This window comes from Cyanistes caeruleus, chromosome 3 (genome assembly GCF_971803275.1).
Source record: "Cyanistes caeruleus chromosome 3, bCyaCae1.hap1.1, whole genome shotgun sequence".
Taxonomy (NCBI): domain Eukaryota; kingdom Metazoa; phylum Chordata; class Aves; order Passeriformes; family Paridae; genus Cyanistes; species Cyanistes caeruleus.
Window position 1 is genome coordinate 53825078 of NC_141703.1, and position 14390 is coordinate 53839467.

Below are 14390 nucleotides of genomic sequence, written 5' to 3' on the forward strand. Positions count from 1 at the left end.
TTACACATATGTGACTAAGCAAGTCTTATACATCAAACAACATGACGTCTTCAGAAGATGTCCTTCAAAAATATACATAAAATACATATATTTCACATATCAGCATGGCTGATGTTCAGACAGTTTTCTGATACTATTTTCAAGGCTTGGTGTGTACAGACTTAATTTTTCTCCAGATCTCACTTATTTCTTTTACTTCTTCAAGTAACATAAATAGTTGTCCTTTGTTCAATTCTTTGCATACTTGGCCTGCTTGAAAATTTATATCTCTTTACTTTACATTCATCTTTCCATGTCCTACTGCATTTGTGCTTACAGATGAATTACTTGCTTCAGTATTTAATGACATCGTGAACTACATCAATCATATTGTATAGTTCCCTTGTGTTCTTAGAGCTTTAGGTCATTCATGTACAGTAGCTATTTAATTGTCAATTTCCCATTAGTCCTAGCCTATCTCCAGAGTACTTTTAATTTTTATAGAGATGAGAGAGTTAATTTTTATAGAGATGAGAGAGCACTAAGTATAACACCACCACCACCAAAATAAAAACAACCAAAAACCACCAAAAAAACCCACAAAAAAACCTAAATAAAATTTTTAAACTATTTTAAGAAATTTTTCAGTAAACTGACTGCTTTTAGTGATTTTATTGTTGTTCAAGAAGTACTTAGTAACATATATGAAAATAAGGAAACATCTAGGATTTCAAGAGTAAAATTTCAGAAAGAGTTGGGAATGGATTGAGGGAAGGTCTGAGGAGAAAGGCTTCAGTGTGTTGGTGGATGCAAGGCTCCACATGACACAGCAGTGTGTGTAGCCCAGAAAGCCAAACATGTCTGGGGCTGCATAAATAGAAGTGCAGCCAGCAGGGCAAGGGAGGTGATTAACCCCATCTCACGGAACCTGCTAATGTCCAACTCAAATTCTCAGCTCAAAAAGGACATAGATATGTTGGAGCATGTAAAGAGGAGAGCAATGAGTATGATCAGAGGGCTGGAACACCTCTTCTATGAAGACAGAGTGAAAGAGTTGGGTCTATTTAACTTGGAAAGGAGAAGGCTCCCAGGAGACCTTATAGAAGCTTTCTAGTGCCTTAAGGGGGCCTATAAGAAAAGCTGGAGAGATTTTAAGGGGTATCTCAGAGTGCAAGAGACAGCAGCAAATCATTACAGGTGGAATGTCCTCTTTCTTGTAAATTTCTTCAGTAAATTTGAAGCAACGTAAGACTTTTCATTAAACACTATCGCTCTGAAATAAATTGAGTCAGACACAGAAAAGAAGACTGATGAATGCCTTTTTACCGAAGAAGATATTTGAAATTGAAAAAACTCTGATCTTTCTACTCTCCAGTCATGACAGAAAATCTGTTGTAGCAGTACCCTCTTGCTAGAAACAGCTGTCTTCCAAAAGATGTGACCAACCCCAGCATTTTAAAGTCATTTTAATATCTTCACTAATTCCAAGGGAAATGCACAGATTTACTAAAGGAAAGATTTTTCAGATGTTAACCATTTCACCCACGAAGTAGTGGAAACTCTAGCAAACTGTAGTGCACATGACAACTGCTCAGAATGTTATTTTTATGATGAATATCTATGCAAAAGTTTAATAAAACAACTTTTAGTTTTTCAAGGAGTTTTCCTCTTCAAGCCTCTGCATGAAAAGCACAAAACAAACTGATAATGACACATCTATGACAGGATCTTAAGGCTCTTAATGATGCCTTAAGTTTTCAGTTTTTCTGTTCTTTGGTGTGTGGCTTTTTATTCAGGGTTACTAGGAACTGTTCACAGGGTGATGAGGACACAACAATCCTATTCCAGTTGGGGGCTCAAGAACAATTTTTTCAAACTTCAGGCTTAAAGTATAAACAACATGAAAAGGAGGATGGGAAAGAGGGACTCCTGTATGCAAAAGGAACCAAAGCATATAAAAAGATCTCCTGACTAAGTTCTCCTTTTGTTTCCATCTTGGAGCCATCCAGGCAGAGCACTCCTACTGCCAGGGTGTGGCTTTTGAAGGCTTCAATAAATATCCTTTATTCCTCTTAACTCTGTCTAGCCTCTGTTCCAGCTCCTCAAGGTATCATGGCCAGACTCCATAATTCAACTGAAAAAAATTGCTCTTCCTTCTGTGTACAGTACAGCAAGTACTGCAAACTATGAAGGATCAGATGAGAGTTTGCCGTATATTGAAAATCAGCCAAATTTTCTTCCTGATACAAAAATGATGTATCAAGTTCAAGAGTATATTTAACATATAGATACTGATTCAGTTAGGTAATAATAAAATAAGGACTCTGTTGATACTTTCAAGCCAGTTTCAGTGGTGGAGGAAGGGAAACAGCTATACAGAGGCTGTTATTCACCGTTCTGGCATATAGAAGTAGTGGAATACTTTAGATGTAAATAATCTTGCACAACTCAGATATCTAAAACATAGATATCTAGAGCTAGACTAGAGACTCTTTAAGGGGATATCTTCAAGATTAATGGAAAGCATAGGTACTCACAGTCAGCAGTTCATTTATTCTAATTTAGAGCACTACTCAGGCTGAATACTGCTCCAAAAATGCCTGATTTTTCTCCCCTAATTACAAAAATAAATAACACCTAGAAATATGTACTAAGGCTGGGTCATTTTTTTAAAAAGACAGAATGTACCCAATCTTGAGGTAAATTTTTTGTTCAGGATAAAGAAACCCATAGTCCATAAATGAGGTTCCACTTTCCTGTTAGTAACTAAGGTATGAAAAAATTACAAACCATTATTAAAACTCATTGGTTAAAAAAAAATTAAATACATTAAACTATAGATAGCAATTAAAGCATAAAATAACTGTTGCTAATTAAAGTATACACAAAAAGAATAACATACTAAACTTTACAATAACTCCATCCAGTTTACATTTCAATCTTTTAATCATAAACAGTAGTATTTTTCAGAATAATTAAAACACAACATCAGACTTGCTCTTCAGCCAACATAGATTTTATTATGGCTATGGCAGTCCAGGAAGCTAGCTAGAAAGGTCTAGACTAATTCTATTAATGTTCATAATTGACATTCTTTCTCTTATTGTTTACAATCTTCTTCATTTTTTTAAAATTCCTGGTTATTCTGACACTGTTAGGATAGCCAGTAAGTAATCTCTCTGTAGTTTATTGTTCAAATGTTTCTGTTTTAGCTGAGGTATTTCTTTCATTTTCTTATGACTGGATTGAAACTTTTACATACATGTAATTTCATTGGAGCAAGAAAATGACATTTCTTCCCATTTTTGGTATTTGGCATAATGCCAGAGGCTTACAATAAAAATAAAAAATGGCTATCTACCATTAACCTTTTCTCTGAAGTACTTATTCCACATTTCATCTAAGGACAACTTTGCCACAAAAATACTCTCCTTGTTAAGGTTCAGAAGCTGGCTATGTAAACAAGCAGTTTTAGTTTGGTTTTACAGTTCATGTAGAACAATGCTGCAAAATTCCTGTGGAGGGGAACTGATAGGCTAGCCTCTGAAGAATAGCATACATCTAGCAGCATCTATCTGTTAGCCAGTTAAATTGTGTATGTTTAACTGTCTATGTTTAAGACATCCTTCTGGGTGACTTTCCGTAAAAATTCCATCCTTTCCTATGCCTCCTATAACTCATCCTAGATAGCATCATCTGAATGGACTTATATACCAGAAGAAGATTTCATCCAAAGTGAGTAATACTCTCAGAAGTTGTCTCTGAATATCCAAGTCCTTTATAAATGTGAGCTGGATTTCTTCTTTTGTGAACTGCTGCTTTATTTATGTACAGTGTCAGAATCCATATCATCTGAGTCACTGCAATTTTAGATGGATGATGATTCTTGGCATTGCATGAAAAAATTTCAAGCTTTGCTTGGAAAATTAAGATTTCAAGTATTTGATGTTTTGGAGAAAGGTCAGGATTCTGTCTTTTGTAAAATAGCCCTTGTTGTAGCTGGAATTAAAGAAAATGTTTATTAAGATCCAGACATATGGCACAGTTTAGAAAACTACTAGGAGGGAGCTCCAATTGGTAGGTTAATATTCTAGCATGATAGATTAATCAATGTAAACACATAGCTCAGTTGAAACCGCTGTTGCAAATTGCCAATTTCATCTTCATCCAGCAGAGAAAATGCCAACCTTTCTCTCAGCAGTAAAATCTTCTTGTTATAACAATGAAGCAACTCCAGAGTTACTGTTATTGTGAAACATCTGGTATCTACAAGATGTAGCTCCTGTGAGATAATCACATACCTGTAAAATTAGAAGAACTTACTGAACTTTGTTGTATTTCATGTTTTGTAATACCCCTGAGTGTGGTAGACTCATAATTCTGTAATCACTTTACCTCTGCACCAGAAATGAAACCACAGATGTTACACTTTGCTATAATGGCCACAGCTTAACATAAATAAATGATCAGAATAACAGTATTGTTCATATATAAAATATGTACAGCATAATAAATATCATGGGACTAAAAGTTGCTGGGAACACACTAAAATAGGTGCAGAAGGCCTCATTACGGACATCATTAAAAATAGATCAGGAGATAGAAAAGTAATTGTGAAGTTTGTTCTTTTTTTAATATTATTTTTTCTGTTAGGATATTTTCTCCTCAAAACAATAATGGGCTTTGGAACAACTTTTTATCTGTTGGAAGAGTCTTTTGGATCTTTTGGAAGAGATTTTTTCTTCAGCAACTTAGGAAAGAAAAAGAGAAAGTAAAATAATCGTGTTTTGACAAAACAGCTAAAAGACACATGGATTTCTAAGTAAAACAGATACACCTAAATAAAATGGAGAAAAAAAAGAGGAAAATATTTTTTTACCTTCTGTTTTTCTTCTATGCTTTCCCATTACTTTTAAAACTAACTAAAAATGAAAATGGTATTTTTTTGACAAAATCAACTCATAAGATAGAAAAAAACTCCCAAAAGAACTACAATAGCTACTGCTGATCACTGGCCACCACGTACCTTCTGATCTGATCTAAAGAACTGCTAGAAAAATTATTTAGGCATGAAATATCAGGTTTTACAAAGAAATAAACTGGTTCTGCAACATATAAAATAAGTCACTTATTAGGAAAAAATGTATTTTTAGATACTTAGCACTTTATATTAACAATACGAAAGTTGGAATATTTGTTTCTTACTGCAAATGAAGAATAAATGGCAATTTTGGACATGATTGTACAGGAATGACTGGCAATACTAAGGTAGAGCATGGTATTCTTGGCAGGAAATGTTAAATATTTTAAGGACAGTTTCTCCAGGGATAGTTCTGCATGATTATTTACCATTTCTAATGCATATTTCAGAAAACACAAGATGTATCAAAAGGACTTACACCTTATTCTTACAAAATCCATCATACTGAATCATATTACAATAAAATCAGATATTTTTAAGTAATGTTGACAAAAATGGCACATTCTCATGTTAAAAAACTAACAGCTAACAGCTGTGCGTATCTTGTGATACTACCTCATGGCCTGTGCTGCCTTTATCCTGAAATTTGTAGAGACACTTCCCCTCTTCTAATGCTATAATTTTGATTTTATAACATATAAAAAAAATTAACTGTGTTTCTACACTAGTCTTCAATGCAGGGGATATTTCCACCAGCTAAAAAAGCTTTGGAGATGAAGTTTCAATGCGTGATTTGAGCCTTCAAGGAAAAAAACCAAAAAAACCCAAAAAACCCAACAAAAACCCCCAACAACATCTCCCCCCAACAACACAAAAGCCCAAATCAAAACAAGGTGACAAAGCCCCAAAAGTAAACCAACACAACAGGAAGAGTCCATCCATTTTCTCCATCAACTTTCTTTGTTGGTTTGGTAGGGACATTTCTAAAACACTGCATTCGTAGTTCACAGTAGTGGCACATTCAGCACACAGGGAAATGACAAGTATAGTTTCTGTCGCCCTTTCCTTCCTTCTGTACACACCTTGGAAACAAGTGTCTGTTTGTACTGATGTAATGGGAAGGTTGCCATTAGCATGAATTTTAGAAGGTCAAAACTTTGTGTCTGCAAAGCCTGTTACTGTGCAGTACTGAACCCAACAGAAGAAAACTTCATAAAGAAAGAACTTTATAATTCTTATGGAAATACACTTTTTTTTTGCTTTTTTGTTTATGTGGCACAGTGTAAGAATGATGTATATATGGACGTAATGGAGATTCATCTGGTGAGCTTAATGGGCAATCTGTTACTTTTTGCAATAGTACTTTTATACCATATGGCACACTCAAGTGCTGCAGTCTCTTCAGGTGGAGGGTTTTGATAGACCCATGTATCAGAAGTGTCAGGAACTCTCAAGTGTTTGTTGATCAATGGCACTGCTCTACTATTTTTTTATTAAGATGTCAAAGTGTTAACGAGGTATAACCTTACTCTGGGCAAGTCTGGGGTAAATGTCTTCAGAAAATGCAAAGGATGAGAATATACATTTCTGCTGGCTAGGCACCTGGTTGCATGGTGAGAACACAGCAAAACAGTGTCCTCTGCTTTTACTGAGCTGCTAAGTCTTGGTAGAACCAAAGCTGCTACAGAGAGCAAGCTGTCCAACTATACAACCACACAGATTCCCAGCTGTGGGATGTAAAGAGATATTCCCAGACATGGCAAGTGACTACAAGAAGATCTGTGGGTGGTGTGACCAGGTTCATGAACTGCTCTCCTCGGGGGCTGAGGGGCAGGATGAGGTAAGAGTCTGAGGAATACACTGGAGCCATACCCTGATATCTATGACACACAGAAGCCAACTCAGTGCAGCCACTGCAAAGGCAGGTCTTGAACCTGGTTTGTGCCAGGAGCAGGGCAACACCACAAGGCTTAAGGACAAGTGGTAGAAGATTGTAGAATGCAGCAGTAAGAGAAACCCCTCCTCACCCACTATTTAACCCTCTGAGATACCTTTACAAATACTTACAAGGCCCTGGGCACTATTGTTCAAATGTATAATGGGGAACATGAGCAAACAATTTCAGAGGATAGAGAGGTCAACCCTTGGAAAAAACCCTACAATAAGACCAACAAACAATGACATATTATGATCGTTGGTGATTCCCTCCAGTGTAGAAAGGAAGTCAAGAAAACATTTTGTAACACTGGGTTGGTTTTTTTATTTTTTGTTTGTTCATGTGTGGAGGGGTTGGTATTGATATTCTCTTTTTTCATTTGTTCTTCAAATTTCCTGATACTTCTTCCTAGTATAGCTATATACATAGTATTTGTGGCTAATATGATGTACAGTGGCTTTAAAATTAAATGCATTTGAGAGAATATAATGATTTAATACATTTTTCCTTTTTCTTTTTTCAGTTTCATAACTAAAATCAACCAATCAAAGAACTGAAAAAACCTAAAGAAACCCAAACAAGGGGTTTAAGGTTAAGGTGCAAGGTTTAAGTCTACTAGGTACATTTTACAACAGCTACATTATAATGTTTCTGATTTTCCATCACTGTTACTGCTTTTTTTTTCTCACATACAGTTACCTATTTTAGCATGACTTATTAAAAACTATTAAAAAATAGAATAGACATATAACTCAAACAGATGTTTTCCTAACTTCAGTGTATTCCACCTGAACCCATTGGCTGGCTTTTTAATTTTGAGCATTTTCTAGCTATAGCATTCATTTTTATAGCAGTGAATAATAACTTATAATAAACATACAATAATTATATTTAAGACTTTCTGTATACTTTCTTTAACTTTGACAGTAGAAGATTCCAACACACAGTCTTTTACAGGAAATACTGTGAATTTCTGCTTCACAGGTTTGACAGCAGCCCTGTCCAGCCTGATGTTCATCTGCTGCACTGTTTGGCTTGTTGACTGACCCACAGACAAGAACTCAGGAGGAGTAAGACCTCTGATTTGGTTACTTTAAGTGTGATATATTGTTTCTTGCTGATCAGCAGCCTTTTCCAGGTGGACATACAATGGTCAGGATTTCATAGCATCTTATAATGATCTAGATTTCACTATCTGTCAGTTAATGGTGAGATAAAAACAAGAGTATTTTGTAAGCAAGTAATGACCCATTGCTTGCTATCTGCAGGAAAATGCCTAAGAAGGATACACTGAAACAAAAATATGAAGTCCCAAAAGATCAGTAAAAATATACTGTGGAGTATGAATTTCTAACTGTTATTTTATTTTTCTTTAAAATCCTTATAAACACACTGAATATAGATAAAAAGATCAGAAATAAATGTAAGGTATCTACATGGAAGACTTTATAAATTCTTTTCCTCATTTCAGCATTTTTCTATCAGTGACCAAATCTTGTCACATTCAATGAGTCTTAATTTTATCTAGTAGTTAAAAAATATAATTGTATGAGCAACTCATATAGCACATTAATGGAGAGAATATCTGAATATCTTCTGCCCCTCCTACTTGGTGTGCAATATCATTCTTTACCAAAGCAGAAGGTACAGGAGGATCCTCACAGTCCTGAATCATTACTGACAGCATTTTCATACACAGGCTACCTAAATTATAAGTAGAAATAAAGTAAGTTTAGGGGAATATAATTAATAAGATGAAGGAGAAAACATAAAATGGAGGGAAACATAAAAATGTAGTTGAATGGAGACTAAGAGACATACAAGAACACCAGAATTGAACTGGTGATATAGGCAAAAAAGAGAAATTGAAAAATAGGAAAAAATTCCTGGAAACAACCCAACCTAGAAACATCAAGTACACAGCTAGGGACAGATTTGAGAAATGCTTCAATTGTTTCTATGAATCAAGTTGGTTGATTGAATACAGAGATGGTTGGATTTTTAGAATGATTTAGCATAACCATTTAAAAAATTTTCCTTCATTACATTTCCACTTCAGTAACAGGAAACTCAAGTATTTCAAATACTTTTATCTTATTATAAGGGATTGATATGAAAACCTCTTCTGTTTTTCAGATCTGTTTTTACAGGTTAGAATACAATTAGCTTGTTTTTCCCTTAGTACTTCTGTTAATTGAATGTACTACACTATTAATTTTTCCTTCTCAGTTTCCTCTTGCTCTATTTCATTCACAAAAGACAAAACTAAAAAATATGAAAAGAGCTTTTCTTTACTTCTCCTCATGCTCATGAAAAGTGTCCAGAAGTTCTGAATTTCCTTACTCCAAAGTCTTATACTGAAATTTTAGCCATACATTAACTGTAACTTCAGTTTAAAATTAGAATCTTTCACAGATTAGGACAAAGAGGACTAAAACATTTCTTGTTTTAAAGACCACAGTGATAAAAACCCATGTAATGTTATTGACCCTCTTTTAAGGTAGATGCACCAGGAAGATATGAAAAATTGCTTTCAGGAAATTCCCATATCCAGTACTTATATAGGGCTCTTAAACAAAATGTCCATAGTGAGGATTTAGGGGAATTTTTGATGTCCCACAATATCCCAAACATCTTCACAGACCTGACAAACATGAAACAGGTTTAAGAGAATCACACATACTTCTGAAGGAATAACTTCTGAAGGAATTTAAGTGAATCCAAGGAATCTAGATAACTAGTTCAGATTATATTATAGCAAATAATACTGAAAAGAAAGCATTAAGGTTAATTTCACTGATGCCATTTAGGATCTTTAGAATATCTTAATTGACTTCAAGTTGCTACAGCAGTAAAATTAAGACCTCTCAATATAGGTTTTGTGTCATCTTTCTCAGTCGATTACAGATATGTCCAGCATCCTAGAGCACCTCAATAACATTTCACACTGATTCACACATTCCATGTTTCAGACACTTTCCAGGCTACAAAATATATTTGATATCCCAAGATTATGTCATGACCTTTGTCAAACCACTTTTAACGTAATTTTGGAGGCAATTTTAACAACCACCTTGACAGTCTTCGATGAGTCATTTTTTGAATAGATTTCATTACAGTATCCTTTTTTGCCTCATTTTCCATAAGAAGACACTGACCTAGTTAATTGCCTGTAGCCCAGTGATAAGCATCATAATAAAGGCATATCTGCAAAGATTGTAATGGTTTATTTTAATCACAACAATGTGAATTACATGCATTCTAAAGTCCCCTATTATCTACCTAATCTGTTTAAAGCCTTATTGGTACTTAACCTTATTGGTAAGTCATATGAAGTTAAAGAATGCTGAAAACTCTTATCCTGCACATATGCATGCTGGTTTTGGCCATTTCAGACACTTAACTAATGTAACACCTCACTGATGTGTTAGGAAGGGAAAAGTAAGGCAGGCAAGGCAGTTGCCCCATAGATTTACCTGTAGCACCCAAGCAAGAAGAGCAGGGAAGGGCTGGTGATAATAACCAAGGTCAGCTGAGAATTCTGTCATCACTGGGCAGTGTGATGGTGAACGGGCAGGTCAGGCCCAACAAGGTGCTAGGTCTGGCAAAGCAAATCTACAGGACTCACCAGGCAAGAAGTCAGTTTGTGGTCCTGATCTTAAGGAATCAGTGGATAAAAGCCCTAGGTGTGATTCCTCATGGCTTTTCTCCCAGCAGTGTGGTTTAGTTGCACCATATCAGAGATGACCTTGAACATCATTATGGAACGTTATGGACAGCTGCTGGAAAGCAGCTCTGCAGAGAAGAACCAGCGGTGTGTCCTTGTAGCCAAGAATGCAAATGACATCCTGGGATCCATTAGGAAGAGCACTGCCAGCAGGTCAAGGGAGGTGCTTTCACTACTCTGCTCAGCCCTGATGCAGCCACATCTGGAGTGCCATGTCCAGTTCTGGGTTCCTTGGTACAGACATGGAGCTCCTGGAGCGGGTCCAGTGGAGGACAGCAAAGCTGACTAAGGGTCTGGAGCATCTCTTTAATGAGGAAAGGATGAGAGAGTTGGGCCTGTTCAGCCTCAAGAAGAGATGACTGACAGGGGACCTCAACAATGTCTGTAAGTATCTGAAAGGAGGAATTCCAGGGGATGGGGCCAGGCTCTTCTTGGCAGTGACAAGCAATCGGACAAGAGACAATAGGAAGAAAATAATGCCCAGGAAGTTCCACCCGAGTATGAGGAAGAACTTTTTTACTGTGCAGGCGACCACACACTGGAACATATTTGCCAGAGAGGTTGTGGAGTCTCCCTCACGGGAGGTAGTTGAGAACCAATCCTGTGTCATGTGCTCTAGAACGACCCTGCTTGAGCAGGGAGGTTGGACCAGATGATCCACTCACTGTGTTTCCTTCCAGCCTGACCCATATTGTGATGTAAACAAGATGAGATCATAAGATTTTTTATTCTAATATTGACACAGAAAAATAATAATTTTACAAATTATCATATCTGAACATTTTAACTTTTAAATCCCATCCTTTTTGCCACTAATTACATTAATGGTACAAACAGATAACATTTTTCTCTATGGTCACAATGGATGTATCAAACTAAGACACAATGGCTATGGAGGAGAGACAAAAGACTATGGATTCCCTGGGGAAATACCTGGCAGAGTATGTGCAATTTCTCTTTATCTTGTACACAAAATAACCTTTTTCTAAAATAAGGGCCTAGAAGAGAAAAGCAGAAGAGATGAAAGAGGGCTTGACACATGCATGATTTAGGAGCAGTTCCAGTTTATATGTATATGGAAGGTCTTATATCACCAATTAATAATTACATTCAGTCTGGGCTTATACTCCATAGTGATTGACAGCTTTGGCTGCAGTTACTTGCCATCTGCTTTGTTTCTCTGTCTTCCCCTGTCAATTTTTTCCTACTTTTTAATTGCCCTTTGTTTTCTTCATCCATTCCAGATGTTCCTCCATCTTCAGCGATTTTTTCATTCTCCTCCAGTGTTTGAAACACTCTTTCTAAGATGGTGACCACTTACTCTCCCTCACTTGTTTCAAATATATTATCCAAAAGTAATTTGAGACTATACCATACATAAATAAAATTATAAAATATTATTATATTGTCCCCAGGATATGCAGATTAATATCTTTACATGGTCTTTTCCTTATGAGGATAGGCACTGTGCCTTATTTTGGCATTGAATATTCTTTTTTATGGATATATTTCAGAAATATCTCTGAAATTTGGAGCTTTTGTCTTCAGAGTACAGAAGTACAGAGCACTGTTGTGGAGAAGATGCTACTGTAAATGTTGTGAAGTACGTAACCAATATAATTGCAGTAGTAGCAATAATTCTTTGATGAATGTCTAGCTTTTACTGTGTGTATATCATGAATAATAGATTATGCCTTAATAAGGTCTCAACATAACACACACACAAATATATATATACACACACCAAACTCTATAGGGCTTAGCCTTGTGATTGTACAAACCACAGTATTCCCAGATTAAACTCCTGTTGAACACAGATAAATATAAATTGAACACAGATAAATATAAGTATTTATGTTTAATTTATATCCTTAATTTCTGAGAATGGCATCTCAATATTTTCATATCAGTTCCTACTTATTACCATGTCAGTTGCAGAAAAACTGTGTCAGAAAATATATATATATATATATATATATATATATATACATACTACTACAGAAAATCTAGTTAAAATTGCAAAATTCAAGAAGCTATTCCTTCAGGAGAATCAAACATATACACAGATCAATTTTATTCAAAGATGCCAGAAAAATTAATCTCTCTCTGTCATGAATCTTAAGCCCCTAGTAAGATATGATTATGTTTTTCTTGTATGAGTGATCCTGGATATTTAAAGAAGGATACAGCAGATTACAGAAACACTCTTACTGAAAACCAGTACAAGTGATGTCACATGGGATCTCTCTTATAACATGTGCCACTCCTCTCATTGACAGTGTCAATGTTCTTTTACTTTTTAGAAATAGCGATATTTTTTCAGGATTGTAGTCCTGCCTTAACTAAAGGCAACTTTTTTTCACCTCAGTTCTAACATGGATTTAAGAATAGTGAAATTGTGTTCCTTTCTGGAGACATTTGCATTCAGGGCTACAAAGTACCTACCCTAACCTGAAACATTTGGCTATGTCAGTAACACAGTTTCTTAAAACATTCACAAATAAATGAGAGAAAATTTACTCGAGTGTTAAATTGTTGATATGGTTAGGGTTTTTTTATTGTTTTGGTTTTGGTTTTATATTTTTTCCTTAGTAAAACATATCAGCAAAGCTACATTATAATAAAGAAGGGATTAATTGCATGACATGTAGCTGTTTGCTTTGAATTTTTGTAATTGAAATAAACAAAAACCCCAGCAGCAGAACATATCTACCAATCACCTATCATATTGTAAAATCATAATATCACCATGGAATTTATTGTTTTGTGCTTACATGCTCTCATATTCCTAATCCTACTTCAGTATTACATAGGGCAAAAATATCCACTGACTTGGACAGAAACAATGTCAGGTTTCCACATACATCTTCTGTGGCTAAAATGCAAAACACTGTGATAGAATTCTCTGTGAATAATGATTTATATAGAGGTTATTCTTTTGATATTGCAGAGTCCTTCAAACGTTGGATAAGTTGAGTAGCATTCTAATTTCACCCAGACACAGAAAGATTAATATTTTAAAGAAGGTAGCTAATAACAATTTACTGTACACCATTCCTAACACATTTCACAGTTTTAACCTTGAGAAATGACACTTGATGCACTGTCAGATGCCACAGTGAGGAAAGGATTCCTCACAGCAAGCCTCAGGCTACTTATTGGTAATTGGTTTCATGAACATTTACAAAGTGATGAAATATTTTTTCCTATTTATATTTGAAATGTCTATCTCAGAAACCATTTTGATCTACTAGGTGGAATACAGTTATGTCAGGTGTTCCATTTATTTCTGGAAAAATCACCAGCATCATTTTCTTATGGGCAAAGAAGAAGCATATCTTATGTGTAACTGAAGCCAAAGATTATTATTAATATTAGTAAAATCTGAAGAATGTCATAAAAATTAGTTCAGCTCTAGTAAGAAAAACAAAAAAAGAAAGCACAGAATTGCAGGTAAAATTATTACACACATTATTTGCTACCTTTTTCCCAGTGTTATACTCTCCTTTCCACTGCCTTGCAGGCTCATAAAATTAGTGGTTAGCTTGGTGGTAGTGGGTATTATGATGTCATCAGCATTTGGAGACTTTGCCAAAAGAAACATGGTGATTGTATTAGTGTTTTTTTCTTCTTCACTTCAGCATCCTGTTGGGGTCTTTTAGAATCTTTGCTAACACATTTTATTTCTTTATCTTTCTTCATTGGTCTACATCTCAACATTGCATATTAATTTATTAAATATAGTGAAATGGGCTTTTTCCTACTTGTTCCACCTAAGCCCAGCTTTGTCCATCTCCAAGTTTACATTCTTGTAACTGACCATGGAT

At 35.4% G+C, this 14390-nt stretch overlaps 1 long non-coding RNA gene across 1 annotated transcript; it reads right to left on the reverse strand.

Moving 5' to 3' along the window:
* Positions 1 to 2973: 2973 nt before the first annotated feature.
* Positions 2974 to 5084, reverse strand: LOC147654156 (uncharacterized). Its single transcript, XR_015284557.1, has 2 exons — positions 5006 to 5084; positions 2974 to 4280 (listed from the first exon to the last, which is right to left on the reverse strand). It is a non-coding gene; the product is annotated as an uncharacterized LOC147654156 (long non-coding RNA).
* Positions 5085 to 14390: the final 9306 nt, after the last annotated feature.